This window comes from Maniola hyperantus, chromosome 6 (assembly GCF_902806685.2).
Source record: "Maniola hyperantus chromosome 6, iAphHyp1.2, whole genome shotgun sequence".
Taxonomy (NCBI): Eukaryota; Metazoa; Arthropoda; class Insecta; order Lepidoptera; family Nymphalidae; genus Maniola; species Maniola hyperantus.
Genome location: NC_048541.1, coordinates 5,048,455 through 5,065,581, shown reverse-complemented (window position 1 = coordinate 5,065,581; position 17,127 = coordinate 5,048,455). Strand labels below are relative to the sequence as shown.

General features: G+C 37.5%; 1 protein-coding gene across 2 annotated transcripts in view; it reads right to left on the bottom strand.

Annotated features, from left to right (window-relative positions):
• Window positions 1-17,127, bottom strand: part of LOC117983024 (roundabout homolog 2-like) — an 89,415-nt gene that overhangs the window by 57,465 nt on the left and 14,823 nt on the right. Inside the window, exon 1 of one of the 2 annotated variants that reach the window (XM_034969476.2) lies at window positions 10,881-11,042. The exons of the other annotated variant lie outside the window; for it this stretch is intronic. The gene's annotated coding sequence lies outside the window, so the exon portion shown is untranslated. Of the gene's footprint in view, window positions 1-10,880; window positions 11,043-17,127 lie in introns of those variants that run through there. 2 annotated transcript variants of the gene reach the window in all.

Sequence of the window (17,127 nt, the reverse complement as noted above, 5' to 3'; positions counted from 1 at the left end):
AAAGAGTTCCACAGGATTTTCAAAATCTAAGTTAAATCAACGAGGACGAAATCGCAGGCATCACATAGTACAAATAAAAATATTTTTTTCAGAAAGATTAAAACTTTTAATTATTTTGTAATCTTTTGTAGGGCCTAAGTAAGTACTCTTAAATCTAAATCAAGTAAAATGTCACAGTGTAATCGAAACAATTACCCAAACTGTTCCCAGTAATAACATGAAGGTGAAGATTTATCACGTCATCAATAGAATTTCAATGCGCAAGACCACCCGCTACTTACTAACGATGTCGTTAGAGACAATACTGGTGGCACAATGCAAGAATAACGACCTTCGTAGCTTTACACCATTGATACCGGTACTGGGTAAACAGCCAAAAACAAAAGACGCACATAAATCACACACCTCTTACCCCACGCGTCCCGATGCAAATACGAAATACTGTCACTTTGGAAAAATTAACACCAATCAATAATGACCCTTACTCCCTTCGAATTAGGTTTTCATTGGTCATCTATCAGTTGTCATTTCATTTTGAATAGCCCGCACTTTGAGGTAAACAATAGCCTCTGGACGTTGGTCTGACTTTACAACAGTATAACATAATCATTGGTCCATTGTTCGTGGAGCGATTCTCAAAAATACATTATGGGTGTTAAATAGCCAAACTAGTACACTACGGGCGGACATTGTGGGGAATGTACGACAAAATATTTTTACCGCAGCGCGTAGCGAATTGATTATTTGAAAACAGCGGGTAGCGTTGTAATGGTTTTTTTTGCAAACATTATTTAGCATAAAAGGCTTACTTTGTTAAATATCTGAATATACATTTTGTGGAATAATTATTTCATTCTTTTGCTTGGTTATTTTCTATTCTACGCGTACAGGAAGGTACTTTATTAGTATTTCAAGTAATATTATAGCCTGACTTGAATTACCGGTTTTAGCACTGTTGACTGGTAATCCTGTTTAATATAAATAATCAGTAAAGTAAAATAACTATTACAATATCATAATTCAGTAAAACCAGGCCAGGCTCAATTGAATATATGACACGAGAAGTAATATAGTATACCTAAGGCGCGGCGGTGCGCCCCTTCGACGGCACTTGGTTCTCTTAAGAGAGCGAGAGGTAAGAGCTTAGGCGTTAGAAAGGGAGGCGTTTATTAATTTTTAGCTGCAGCGCTGTGCGAGCCACGGAACAGAAAAAACAGTGGAAGTGCTAAGTAGGCGTGGCACGCGTGCCACAATTAAGCGTAGTTACGTAAAACTGATCCCAGTCGCGTTCTAACATCGCGTGGAGTTGGTAGTCTCGCGATAAATTCATATTGCCCTAGCAATGTTACTGTTCCGTTTTGGAGTGTAAAAATGATAGTAGGAGAAAAAATCTTAAAAATGGAGGTGTTTCGTATCATCGGTAAGTACGATTTTCATTGTTTTCTATAAAATCTTAATTTATTTCAATTTACTAATATTTAATAGAACGGTTAGTCAAAATCAACCTTAACCAATTAAGATAAAGTTTATTTTGGATTGATTCTATTCCGAAAGTACTTCGCTCCGTGTTCGCTACTCAAGTAGTGATGTGGCCAAGTCGAATATTGAATTTATCGATTGATATCGATACAAGGATATAAATAAATAGTAACGCAATAATTATAATTTATTAATGAGTGAGACGTTGCATTGATCACTAAATAGACATCAGTAGTTCCTCTAACCTTCATTTAAAATATTTTTAGGTTTCCCAAAGATGCAAGCATCAAAGAGAAATGGATAGATAGGGTAGAGTAAATTGGATGCCAACCAAATCAAGCATGATATTATGCTCTGAACATTTTTTTAGAAGTCGATTTTATAATATCAAATAAAGGATATAGATATACGAAACCTACTGCGCTTCCATCAATGAAAATCGTTAAGTTTTTTAATCAAGTAAGTAACCTTGTTTTATTTTATTACTTTCAGTAAGTATTGAAAATACTTGATATTATAATACAAAACAACACCACCTCTTAGTTATATTTTTGTATGAAGATTGACTGACTAAATATCAAATTTAATTCATAAACACACTAATTAATTTTTCTCCTATTCATTTTTATATAGGTACTAGATGATGTACCAAATTTCATCAAAAACGGTTGAACGGTTGAGCCGTGAAAAGCTAGCAGACAGACAGACACACTTTCGCATTTATGATATTAGTACGGATTTATTCTCAAAATTTAATTTTGGTTTCAGCCACAAAATGATAAATGTGGTCACTCCAGGTTCTTCAAAAAGACAAAGTGATTCGGAGATTCCTGCGTCTAATCACGTTACCGATTTGATGAAGGCAATAGTCGAAAAATATATACATAAATGTTCGCATACACCGTTTATTAAAATTAAAAATAAGACTTTCGAAACGCCAGTTTCTTAACAAATATGTTTTATTTCAAGGGCAATAAATAAAATTTAACTATTTTCATACGTTGCAGTATTTATTGTGCATACTTGTAAAAGGCATGCATACATACCAGCACTTTTATTCAATTTTATAATTACCTTTTTAATTTTATTTTTGCGAATGAACAAAATAACGAGTATCTATCGATATCGATAGGTAATTCATTGAGATACGTGGTGCGGCCTTAGCTGAGGAGGAAAAAAAATCGACCGATCACGCAAATGTCAACCATATGTTTAACGTAATTAAGTTTATAATTGCTACCACTTAGAATACCGCCATCTATGGTCAAGTAGCGGAATTAATTGGACAATTGAATCTAGTGTGACGTGAGTGTGACTATAGCTCGTAAATACGTTCTTCCGCTAAAGCAAAATAAATCTTATTTCTAGAACGTCAGGGTTTGTTTCCAAATCTGTGACGTAGGCTAGTTTTGACTAAACTTAAACGACAAATCAAATGATTTGTTTCTTTGTAGTGCAATATATGACTATCGGTATATTTGTATGAGTTTGGCGACAGCGGTTCCTATAGTAATTTTGGTGAATTGCACTTCCACTGTTCTTTCTGTTCCGTGGTGCGAGCTAAATTGTACTTTATTGCGTCGTGAAAACAGTCGCTATTTATTTAAGGTGACGCAGTACGCTCGACCGTACCTATCTGCTTTTCACTTGACATTGTATGAGAAAGGTGAGAGGCACGATGATTTTCACCGAAATCAAGGGTTTAGGAAAAGTATTTTTGAGAAAAAACTACTGAATTTATGTTTGCAAAGTAAAGTTATTTTAACTAATGACTAAATAAACTATGTCTAATGATAACTATTTTTTAAATTTTCATATCCCTAATCTTATTTATTTACGCCCAAAGTTGTCATAAATTAAGTGTAAAAAAAGGAATCTTTTGAGGCTCGTAACTTTTAAATCAATTTTTTTTTCAATGTTCTATATATCAATGAACCTAGATAAATACGAGATAAATCGATATAATTGTTAGTTTTGTGCGTACAATATCGAATATTGTTGTATTTTCCCTCCTACGTTTGTATGAAGAAAGCACTAAAGTGAGTCCCCTTAAACGTTTTTGATCGGGGTGATCCTTCTGTACCTGGAATGTTATAATAGTATTTTGTGGTAAAACCACAAGTCACAACCCTAGCCTAAGTTCTACGCCTCTGTAATGGTTATACCTAGTACAGTGTAGGGAAAGTTGTCTGCTCCCTGGACAATTTACCGGGAGCGATCTAATCTAATTGCCGCTTCGCCTTGACCTTCCTAAATGCATTTTGTGTGTTACCAATTATCGCCTTCACTTCACAGTGTTTATCCGTTTATACCTAAATTATATGAGACAGAGACACTTCCATCCTATACAACTTAATAGATAAATTAAGATTTTTAAACTTCAGTTTAAAAATTAGTTTAAACTACAACTAAAATTAGAATTTTCAGAAATTAAAATCTAAATATATAAAAGGAAAGGACTGACTGACTGACTGACTGATTTATTAACGCACAGCTCAAACCACTGGACGGATCGGGCTGAAATGTGACATGCAGATAGCTTATATAAGAAACGATTTTTGAAAATTCATCCTCTACCTAAGGGGGTAGGTACAATAGGGTTTAGCAATTTGAGTAGTCCACGCGGACGAAGTCGCGAGCGTAAGCTACTTTCATAATAATTTGTAAATTAAAAACAGTACCTAATACATACCTACCTATTAGCTTTTTTCATTTATTGGTACTCCGAGCACTATTATACTATTAGCAAGTCGGTGACGCGACTTGCTAATAGTATAGGTAGTTCTTACCCATCCCAAAATCGCCCGCCGAAGTATTGATTTTAAAAATGGTTTATTTAAAAAAACTCTTTTTATTCACGATCGTCATAAAAAAAAGTTTTTTCGAACAATAATATGATAATCGAATAAGACACAATGAACCTAGTATTAACAATGAGTCGCTAATTTCCCCATTCCTCACCCTCCCAATGCTCAAATAGCTGTTTCCCATCGCATGACAAACTAAATTAACACATCAGATCTCCCTCGGTTCACGCACTGCTTAACTTTTAAAAGTTTTACTAGGAAAAACGCACGTTTCGAATAGTTAGGTAAAACATTTTTGTAGAACACGCGTGTATTGTTGCCTCGCTACATAGTATGTGCCTCAGAGTGATTTAAGATGCAAGACGATGGTTGATAGGTATTAAGTATTGATTGGTAATCTTTGTCTCATTATTATTAAAAATAACTCCGAAAAGTTAGCGGTGCGTGCACGGTATGGGGCACCCGACCTCCGAATAGTGTTCTATATATTTTTTTAATTTAGTGCTATCGTTTGAGAAAGACTTCTCTTTTCGATTCCAGACTTGCAACTACTGAGTCATCTCTGTCTCCATAAAAGAAATAAATTCTCGCTCAGAAAATATTATCGCGTGTACTTTTCTGGTGGTCTCACACGCGATATTATAATTTCCTAGGTATACCTATCTACTCGTTGGCAGATTACGTCGTGACTCGTGGCTCCTACTATCATGTTTGTGATTAGAACATGAACGCTCCCTTGTCATAATGTCATAAAGAATGTTCTACATTATAATGTTATCAAAGGTGTATGAAGTCTGCCAATGCGCACATGACCACTGATCAGTGTTGTAGATTATTGCCAAAATTCTTCTCATTCTAAGAGAAAATCAGTACTCAGTAGTAGGCCGGCGATGGTTTAAAGATGAGCTATAATAATCTTGAGGTACCTCTTTGGTTCATATTTATTATAGTAGCTCAACAAATTTCTGCTTGGATAACATATCGGAACGTCCATTTTGTGCTACAGCAACAGCTGCACAATTTACATACTTCCCACTTCCTAACTATGCCGGCAAGCTCCTGCAATCTAGAGAACAGTGCCATGAGCCTCAATAGCTCAACCGGTATAGGAGTGGACTGAAAACCGAAAGGTCGACAGTTCAAACCCCGCCCGTTGCACTATTGTCGTACCTACTCCTAGCACAAGCTTGACGCTTAGTTGGAGAGGAAAGGGGAATATTAGTCATTTAAAAAAATGGCTAATATTCTTTTAAAAAACAAATAAAAAAAAATAGGAGATAGTAGTTAACAATACTAGCATATTCCCGCGACTTCGTCCGTGTTGACTACACAAATTTCAAACCCCTGAATTACCCCTTTAGAGATTGAAGTTTTAAAAATCCTTTCTCAACAGATGTCTACGTCATAATAGCTATCTGTATGCCCAATTTCAGCCCGATCCGTCCTATATTTTGAGCTGTGCGTTGATAGATCAGTCAGTCAGTCAGTCAGCTTTATCTTTTATATATATTATATAGTTTAGAAGAAAGATACAGTAAATCTGTAGGAAACTCTCGCTGCCCGTGACTTCCAGCCTTGTTTGATGAATAAGATAAAAAGCGATTCCACCATAACAGGCCAATTACTTTTGCGATGACGTTGCATAATCCCTTTTCTCGGCTTCAAAGAAAACTTTCTGCGACTTTACAAAATCTACGTTATTTACACTAAATTAAACTGAGGAGCGGCGTAGCTTGGTTACGGTAGCGCGTATGTATCGATCGATTAGGCTAGTTAAGCAACGTCAACCGAAGCCTGTAAATGGATGCGTGACCTTTGTGCCTCAAAGAACATTATTATTATTTCTTTATTTTTTTATTTAATTAGGACGGACATAGAGCCCAATTACACTAATTAAATTACTAACTAACATAAATATAGTTACACAAAATTGAAATTGAATTGAATTAAAATTACAATTAAAAATAAATTTGTCATGTCAAAAAAAAAATGTAAAATAGCATATTAAGTTCTAGTCAGTCTCGGTTATTATCACTAACGTCTGATAAAAGTCGCGCTCTTTATTAATGCTGAAGAATCTGCAAGCACAATGTATTAATATACCTACCAATATATCCCCTTCCATTAAATGATGAATAAATGGTCACGACTCCAGGAATGATGAATCTGATTCAGATAGGTAATTACTTATAATAAGTATTTCTCTATTGCTAAGATTGATCTGGATCTGTCGAATCACAGTTGCGACGTTATCTGCAACGTGTAAGGCATCAGTTGCCACGTAATCTACGGAGTATAGGAAATTTCGATATCGCGTGCGTCCCCGGCAGACACGGACACGCGATCATTTCTTGCCGAGGAGGAAAAGCGGACTGATAATGTTCTGGCACGCTTCCTTAATAGACTACGCTGTGGAAACTAGGCGCTTGCGGTGTGCTTATAGAGCTTTTTGTGGTAGGACTATCTCTATGCTCTATACCTAGGCGTCGCCAAGTGGCGGACCGCGGTCTGGATCTCGACCGCCGCCGGCCTATTTTGTGCGGACCTTAATTGTATCATCATCATCATCGCGTGCCTTCTTCGAAACGAAGTATGGAGGTCATCATGCGAAAAGCTTCTCTATTTAAAGCCGCCTCTTAAAAGAGGCGGCTTAATTGTATAGACAACAGAAACTAAATCTTCTTTTACGAGACTTAAAAACATTTCTTTTCTACATTGAACAAATTTCAGCAATTCTAAGCAACAAAAAATATAGTTTCCATCGCTTTCTTATGACTTTATATTTAAGTTAATTTTGAGTTTCGTAGAGACGTGGACCCTAGAGAAGGGCGGTTTGTTGGCTTAGAAACTTATCTGGTGTATAAAGAAGTAGAAACGGATCGCGAGAGTCATATTATTCTAGAAACGGACCCCAAATGGAACTAATTGGTGACCCCTGCTGTATGCTTACTACATATTACAATATAATTGCAGTATGCATATTATGAAGTCAGCTGCAAGAAATAGTTGCATTGAGCGCTTCGAAGCAGCGTACGGAGGAAGGTCGCATTCTTCGGTTGCCTACAACGAGGATCTCTCTACGAGAGAGTACAGTCGCAACTAGGCAGCGGCGACTGGGTCGCGGTCCTAGGTTACGATGCACGCTCTTATAGGAATTCTAGAGTTTTCCGGGATGCGTAGCTTGCTCTCGAACTGACACCCAGCGCCGCCGCACCTAGTCAGACTCAGAGGCGTAGGTAGGCGATTCGTGCGACTCAAGCTGCGTGCAAAAATCTCAAAATAGCATGGTTTAGTGATCAAGAAGATGAATACGTTTGGTAGAATAATTCAGTGAAGGATAAAACGTGATAAAAATTAATTTGGAAGTGGGTGGAAATACTTACCAATGGAGCGCACATATTTTCCCAGTTTATGAAAGTGTTCGTTTGTTTATTAAACCATGTACATTCCTTATATTTCCTTGGGAGTACAAAGCTAGCCACTCATTAGGCCATGCGCCTCGGTATCATTGTCCATATTAAATACTTACTAATTTCTAAATTTATGACCTAGTATCATCAGTACTGGTTCCCAGTTTAAAAAAAATAGCCAAATCGTTTCAGTCACGTTGGGGCGTGAAGTAGTAACAAACATTCTAACCTCCACACTTTCTCACGTTTGTATTATGTTTTTTTTCATTCAGATACAAGTTAGACCTTGACTGCAATCTCACCTGGTGGCAGTGGCGTGCAGGGCATAGAGGCATAAATTGTAATGGCTCAATGCATATTCTTCATTATGACCTGCCAGCAAATAGGTTCCTACCTAACTAATGCTTACCCTGGCTTCAAACACTGTGCACGCCACTGCCTGGTGGTAACTTGGTAAGTGATGATTCAATCTAAGATGAAAGTGGGTTAACCTGGAAGGGGTATAGCAGTTTTTTTTATTAAACCCACATCCTTTGGTTTCTACACGGCATCGTACCGGGACGCTAAATCGCTTGGCGGTACGGCTTTGCCGGTAGGGTGGTAACTAGCTAAATGTTTATAAATTCATATTCAAATTATCTTACATATTTACTTTCTTACATATTTTATCGTTTCTAGTTTCTATCCTGTACATGTGAATATATAATTAGGAAAGCACTTTAAGAATAATGTACATACTTAAATAGTTTTATGAATAATTTTTGCGTAATCATGTAAAATCAGTTCTGAAGGCATGCTTATATCGAGGTTAATAGCTTTTAGTACACAAGTGAGCTTGTTAACCTTTGAAAATATGAAGCTCTTTAGAAATAGTTTCTAATAATGCTAAATTGCTCACATTCTTTCAGGCAACTATTAGGAAGGTAGAAAAAATGTTTTTGCTGCATAGTGACCTACCTAGTTTCAACGTAGGTCGAAAAATGGGTCTTGTTAAATATTTCTCTTTGATATTTACCTAAAATGCAACCAATTTAGTAAAAGACTTGCCATCGTCAAAGGGCCGTACCATAATATTTTCCTTATATCAATAATTCTTATTTTTACTAAAAGTGTGTATAAAAGACGCAATGTTTAAAATGAACTTAAGTTCTTGGTGACGAAGTGGTGTTTTGTAAAGCACGACTTAGAGTCGCGAGGTCGTTTCAACTTGAATAGGTCCATTTCTTTCGCCGCCCATAATAATGTTTGGCGATTTATCAAATCGCAATTTCGTAATAGATACTCCCGCTTGATGTGACATCAGATAAAGGTATATAAATTGTTCAGATTGTTTCGGCGAATTGGAGTCACTTACCGATTGTACGTATTGAACAATGCTATTGATGCCTATGCTTGCGATAAGCACTAATATATTGTAGGAGAAATTTAATTTTACAAGCTATTTTATGAACTAAGAGCCAGCGCGTGCTAGACCTTCGTTATTTTATAAAAGCTGAAAGTTTTGTTTAAGTATAAAATGAGTAGGTATAGTGTAAAATGAGTTTAAGTAAATTAGCCTTTTTAAATGTTTATGATATAATTTATACACATACTTAAAAATATGCTGGTATACTTACCTATACCAGCCTATACTAAAAAATATATTTAGTGTTTGAATCTTGAATCATTGAGGTTCAAATTAACAATATCTATTACTTACTCCGAAACTTCCATATATTTTAAACCAACTTATTATTATTATTACTGTCTGTATTGCGTGTGTTTATTTGTATAATACCTTTTGTCATGGTCCTTTGTATCGTTGCTGCTATCTGTTTTATCACAGATTCTTTTTTAGTTTTGACAAAGTTAAAACTGCATCTAAGATCAGTAGAGCTATTTCGTATGACTTTAGTAAAAAGGTTCAAACTTCCAACTCACAAGGTTTCCGTACTACCGAAGCGAGTTGGTATAGTGGTATAGTTCACGTGGAAATCTCTAGGATGACAATGGATTTAAATGACTCTATCCCTGACATCTTTGTCCGGGATTGTCGTTTGTCCGAAAAGCGTTGGTTGTAATTTAAGTTCTTTTTTCTATCTCCTGTTTGAACAAGTGTTTGATACAGATTAGAAAGATAAATAATATAAGGTGATTCTTGTATAGGTACATCGTTTAAAAAAACATAATATAGGACAATGAAGGTTAAGTAGTGCAATTACAATCAAATTTAGAAGTATAAATTCAAAAATAATACGGATACATGTGATTTCAGTAGGTAGTCCGTTAACACCCACCATGAACGGTAGGGGTGCTGATTGCAGTCATAACGAGAGTGCTAAACGTCGTCGTGCATAGAGATGCTTATAGATCACTAGCTTATGCTCGCAACTTCGTCCGCGTGGACTTCACAAATTTCAAACCCCTATTTCACCCCCTTAAGTGTTGAATTTTCAAAAGTACTTTCTTAGCGGATGCCTACGTCATAATAGCTATCTACCTGCCAAATTTTAGCCCGATCCGTCCAGTAGTTTGAGCTGTGCGTTGATAGATCTTTCCTTTTATATATTAAATGAGAATTGTATGCTATTTTCGTTCTAGTATTAATCGCTTCACTCGTCTGGCCTGAAACCGCGTAACTTCTATGTGTGACCTAAGTGAAAGTCAATTTCCCTTGCAAAAATATGTTATTGCATAGCGTGAGTTAGCGTCCGAGCGTTGCGAGGGCGATAAAGCTGCCGTGCGTTAATACATTTTTGTAGGGTGTAAAAATGGACTATTTATAAGTCACGGAAAAGTGTTACTTAAGTGCGGATTTTGGTCACGTGGTGCTATAACAGTTATTCAAGACTCGAATCTGGGAGCTCTCGAACCACAGAAGTTGATAGCATAATTAACATTATAATGTAGTTTTATACTTTTATTAAAAATATAAGAAAAATGCTAAGCCCTGAAATAGAAAAATATAGGTAGGTACCTACTTAACTGTTTTTTGAAATACATAAATGATAATAAGTAGCTACCGTAGCTCGCAATGGCTGGGAACCAAAATAACTATTAGAAACTATATTTATTTAAATTTCTTCTTATTCAAATAGATACAAAACATTTAACAAAAAGCATCTCTAGCCTAAAAAAAATATAAATAAAAAGATACCAATTCCATAAAAATCCAGTAAAACTTTTTAAAATGATCCAAACTTACCTCAGAACTCCAACAATTGCAACAAACAAGTCCAATCGCACCGAGTCATTTAAACACAGCACAGCACAACGAAAACTTGGGGTGGAAGCATCGCAAATCCACCAGTACGCACGTAACGCCGTGGGCGGAAAATGGGAAATGCCGCCCAAACGTGTCCACCCTCCCCGGCAGCCAGAACCTTACTGACGGGGAGGGTCAAAGCCTCCGGAGGCTCCCGATAACAGTCGCGCGCATCCCATACCTTAAGTACTCTATACATGCGTGAGGTCCCTGTAATATCAAAGCCAGGAGCCAGGTAAGAAATGTTTCACATTGCTCTACGCTTTCACTGCTTTTCTGAATGTCATATTAAATGGAAAATCGGTGAATAGAAAATCTGACGCGAAATAGGCTTTTTCAAGGTATTTACTGATACGCGAAGAAAATCGTTGAAACCATTATTACACCACCACCATTGTACACATACTTATTTGTTAATTTAATTTAACCCCTTTTTATGACTGAGTTATCAACGTACAACTCAAACCCGTGGACCTAGAAACTTGTTGGTCTCCTCTCAGAATGAGATGGGCTTAGGCCATCATCTCTCGCGGCTGGCCATCATACAGCACGCTGGCTAAGTGCAAAATGACAGGAGTCACACACCTTTGAGAACATTCTGGAGAATTCTCAGGCCTGCAGGTTTCCTCGCAATGTTTTCCTTCACCTGCGAGGTGTTGCACAGCTGTACTTGTACCTCCTCGCATTAATGCCCACACTATGTAAAAAATAGTAGCGTTTTACCTGAAAATAAAACGCATATTAAAATACTTACCTCACTGGAAGCTTTATATTGAGAGTAGCATTTCCGTTTCCGTCGATTTCATGCCAGTTTTCGTACTTTTATTGACGTCACGTCTGGTTCTGTGGCGCCACCTGGCGGTGTCGCGCTCGAAGTTTTCGTAAATAGCTCAGCGCGGCCATTGCTTCATTGGCTCAATATCACCAGGCAGGAATTACTGAAAGCTTCCAGTGAGGTAAGTATTTTAATATGCGTTTTATTTTCAGGTAAAACGCTACTATTAAATAACTTGACCGTAACTGGAAGCTTTATATTGAGACCCTGTTTGTTTTCGCCTGGTGACGCCACATAGGTAATAGGTAAAATGGAATTAGTATGATTCTACGCCAATGTGAGTATAATATAATAAAATAGTTTGTACATAATGAACCTTTATTTTCCATAACTCATAATATTATGTTCTTCACAACCAAATAAATAATAACGTTTGTTTATTCGATTTTAATTAGGTATCTAATTTAAATATAAAATCAAACATTTGAATAGTTTTCAAGAATCTCCATAGTTATATCTGGTCAATCAAAAAATCAAATTTTAAATTAAATAAAAGGTATATTTTGCAGTACGAGTTTTGAGATAATATTGTCAATTTATCGGATTGAATAATTGAGTGACACCCTCTGAAATAGTTAAATTACTTTCAATCACTTCACGTCTATAAAATTTTTGAAATGTATTGGCTGATCGCCAATTTCCGCGGGCCAATATCTCATCAAGGGAATGATTTTCCCACCAGCTCTTGGAAGCTACCGCTGAGCGAATGCTACCAGGAGTAGCAGATATGCCAGCTTCTCTGAACAAGGTTTTTACCCAGCCTGCTATAACTGTACGCGAGGCGGGTTTAGCTAAACCTCTAACTGTTACAAATAGATTAGTTGACTTTGAAATCTTACGTCTGTCGTTCAGAACTGAAATACACTTTTCGATCCAAAAAAGAGGATTTAGGTTGCGATTATCCTTATTTACAAGCAACTTCCAGCCTGATTGTCTATATTCACTGGTGTCAGTTTTTGAGCCGAATTGAGGCCAAAATATAATATACTCATTAGATCTTACACAAAGTTTATCATCTACGCTAAGTAAGGTCAGGTCATGTATACGTCTTCCTGAACATAACAGTAATAAAATCGCAGTGTGACGAGATATTTGAAATTCGTTATTTAAGTCTATTTTGTAATTAACTAAGTAAGAAGTTAATTTGCTAACATCCCAAACTGGTGGTTTGGGAACTCTTGGATTTTTTAAAGAAATTGATTTTAAAATATGCTTTACAAGAACATGACTACTTAATTGACTAGACATTTCAGCATTACATAAAGTCGAAATCACAGATTTGTGTAACAGAATCGTATTATAAGACAGTTTATCATGTAAATGTAAATCTGCCAAAAATTGTGCCAATTGTGACCCTGTAGGGTTCTTGGTATCAATATTTTTAGTTTTAGACCATAACGACCAACGTTTCCAAGCGGATTCATAAGTTTTCAGGGTAGATTTTCGCCAAGAATCTTTAAGCAAAGATAACTGTTCAGGATTCCATGTTTCTATTGCCTCAGACCACCCCCACATTTCCAAACCTCTAAGACGATGTCCTCGATTTTCGGGGGTGGCAGACCTGTTGCCGTGTCGATTAGAAACCTGTGTAGATTTCTCAGAGTTAACGGCGCTGCAAGCGCTCGGGCTTTGAGGTCTGCGCGCCAAAATACCTTCTTCCATCGAGGTACTACCATCAAAAATATTCCTGTTGACCGGTTGAGATGAGTCAAGACTCTTGGAATTAGAAATGGAGGCGGAAACACCCATGCAAGTGGGAAGTTCCACGGGACACTGAATGCATCGTGGAACAGGGCTTGAGGATCCATCAAATCTCGGGATACATAGTTGTGTACTACGTGTGCTTTCTCCGAGGCGAATAGATCGACCACCGGAATTCCCCACTTCGCAAACACCATTTCCACGCAAGTTGGTAGTAAGTGCCACTCTGGAGGTTGGCGATGACGCGACAAATGATCCGCATGATTGTTGTACCTGCCGGGTATATATTGTATGCTGTGGTGAATTTGGTGTTGATCTAATAATTTCAGGATTTTGAATGTTATTTCCAATAGGGGTAACGACTTCGTCCCTCCTTCCCTCCGTAAATGAGCGACTGCAGTTTTGTTGTCGCACTGTATTAGGATTGAACTGTGGCGTAAGAAGTAAGCCTGGTTCTGAAGGGCATGTAATATAGCTAACATTTCTTTTTGGTTGGATTGTAGTGCTTGTTCCTCTCGTGACCAAGTGCCCGATAGAGGGAGATTGTTCAGTAGTGCTCCCCAAGCCTGGTCCGAGGCATCCGTTACCAAGAATTGAATTGGCGGAGGGTAATGTAACGGAGTTGGTAGCTGACAATTCTCCTTCCACCATATTAGTTCGCTTATTGCGGCTGGCGGCAAAGGATAGGTCTTGGACGACCGGTCTGGAAGAGTATTTTTGAAAAGTAACAAGTGTCGATGATTGAGTCGTCCTCGTGGGACAACAAAGCTGGCAAAATTTAGAAGTCCTATTATTTTTTGTAATTCTTTTACAGTGACTTTTGTTTCTTTTAGAATCTGACTCACATTTCCGATTATGACATCTGACTTCTCCCTTGGTAGAATTTTTAGATTGTGCCAGGGTCTCCATAGTATTCCTAAATAAATTATACTTTTTAGTGGTGAAAGAATCGATTTCTCGAAATTCACTTGCCAACCTAGGCTTTGCAGTAATTGTACTGTAAGTTTTACATGATCGCGAAGAGCATGTACATTTTGATTTGCTACCAGAAAATCGTCCAGGTAAACTAGGATTCTTATATTCCATCTTTCTCTTAATATTTGAGCCACCCAGTTTGTTAGCATAGAGAAAGTTTTGGGTGCCGTGCTCAGACCGAACGGCAGACAGGACATTTCTAGCAATTCCCCGTCGTATACAAGGCGTAGAAAGCGCCTTTGGGACTTCTTTATTTTCACATGAAAGTAGGCTTGCATTATGTCTACTTTGCATAACCAGTCCTGGGGTTGAAGAAAATCTGGAATGCGGTGCATGTTTATCAAGTGAAATGGTTCTGCCACAACATAGTCGTTTAGTGCTTTGAGATTGAATATCGGTCGGAATGACCCGTCGGGTTTTGGAACCAGAAACAGAGTGGAAAGGAAGCTTGGTATGTGTGGCGCAAGCTTTAGTACCCGTTGTTTTTTCATTTTGTGTACCACAGCAGACATTTCCTCTGAGACAGGAGTGTGAAATGCCTTTCTGGTTATATTGGGAAACACAAGAGGTGGTTTTTGAAAGAATGGTATTCGATACCCTTGAATTAACTTTTGTATAATTACTTGCACCCATTTTCTTCCATTGCGAAAGATAGTGCACTAGACGACCCGCTCGGAACGAGGTCGAGTCAATTTCTCCAATGTCCTCTGGAAGATTTGGACGCAGTCGATCGTCCCTTGTGACTTCCTCTTTCGGGCCGCGAGCCCCGGTTGTGAAAGGACTGTTTATCTTTAGAGTTATTACGATCGAATTCCTTTTTAGAGGATTGACCTTTGTAGAGATAATTGGTGCGCTGGTATCCACCCCGCGAGGGTGGATTATATTGATCATGCTGGCAAGTATGCGAGCATTGTACATGCCGAGTAGTTCCACGCGATGGAACGGCAATATTTTTAACGCCTTGCCCCCGCGAGGGGCGGCCGTTTAGTTGATTAGCATTTGACTGGGCAAATGTGTCCTTTTTTGGCCAAAAGGCTTTCTTAACTCCACCGGCCTTTTCCAAGGCTGAAGTAAATTGCTCTGAATTAAATAGATGGGTAGCTGATGGTGGTATTTTATTTAATGAAGTCTTCACCAAAGGGTCACGAGCCTGGCTCGTGATAGTTTCACGGCGCATCTCAATGCTTTCTGCTCGGTGGCCGCACACTAATTGTAAAAGATCCGAAGAAATCTTATGAAACTCACCTTTTTGAAATATCTCTTCAACTTTTTCGGTAAATTGATCAGAATTTATATTAGTATTTTGTTTGGTCCAAGAAAGCAAGCTTCTTATAGCTTCTTGCAAGGCTACTTTTTGTTTTAAGATGCAGTATGTGATAGCTGCATAAGCTTTATCTGCATTTGCCAGATGACGCAAGGTATCATACGTTTTTACCTCTTCGTTTGTTTCTAGGTTGATAAAACCTGGAGTATGATTATAGTTCTTTTGTGTTTCGGCGTATCTAACTTCAGACCAAGACGCGTCGCCTAAACGCTGAACGTCAAGTAACATTTTCAGAAATTTTTCGGATGTCTTCGGAACAGATGGTTCCTTGAGTTTAGTTTCTATATCAAAAGTAAAGTTTGAACACGAATTTTGACATTCCATTTCACCCTGTTGATCGTCAGGTGTGATATGTTCATAAAGTTCACCGCTAACTGGAGAAAAAATTTCATCATGATTAACTGTTGAAAAAATGTGATTGCGTAGCTCACCGATCTCCTTAAATAGCTTGTTCATGTTATCTGTAATTCGTGATTTTCGCTCGTGCTTGTTTCGTTTACGCTGCCTGCGTGTTCGTTTTTGGCTCGAGGAAGAGCTAGAGCTACTACTGGACGAGCTGGAACTGCTAGAGCGGCTTCGTGTCCGTTTGCGAGCCTGCCCACTCGGACCAGCCACAGCTTCCTTTACATTATCCATTACTGAAATTAACACTATGTTAACAACAGCTAAAAATAAAATCTAAATACCATAATCTTTATTATTAGTAGTCAAAAACTAACTAGCAGCAACTGCAACTGCCGATCAGAGCTACAGGAATTCACATTGTCAAATATTTGATATTTACATTTAAAATTAAGTTGATGTACGATATACAACACACCCACATAAGGGCAAAATTTAAAAGTGAAACGAAAGAAATACCGTTGTATGTTTGCGAACAACTGGGTTCTTAACACTTCCTAAAACTCTAAGCCTTATTGACTTATCTGTATCTGTGATTTATCTCTGATAAATGTAATATTTCAACAAAAATACGAATTACAACCATAATGTCGGTATGTAACAAAAATAAAATAAGAGGGTACTTGTAGAACAGTACACGGCACATGGACGTAATCAGCGTTTCAAACGTTACATCGTGACAAGTACGTACAAAGTAGCGATTACAAGCAGTAAGTCACTACCTACTGGCTAAATTTTTTTATAAATATTAAGTAGTGATCCGAACGGATAACCCGTTAAAAATAATGATCACGTACTAATTATATAAATGATAAGTACTTACTGCGAATTATTCACACAAATACACTTTATTACCACACTTTATAAAATAATTTTGCAACGTTGCGTATTGCTGTTGCAAGCTGTTGTTTCGACGGAAAACAAGACGCCAATGAAGCAATGGCCGCGCT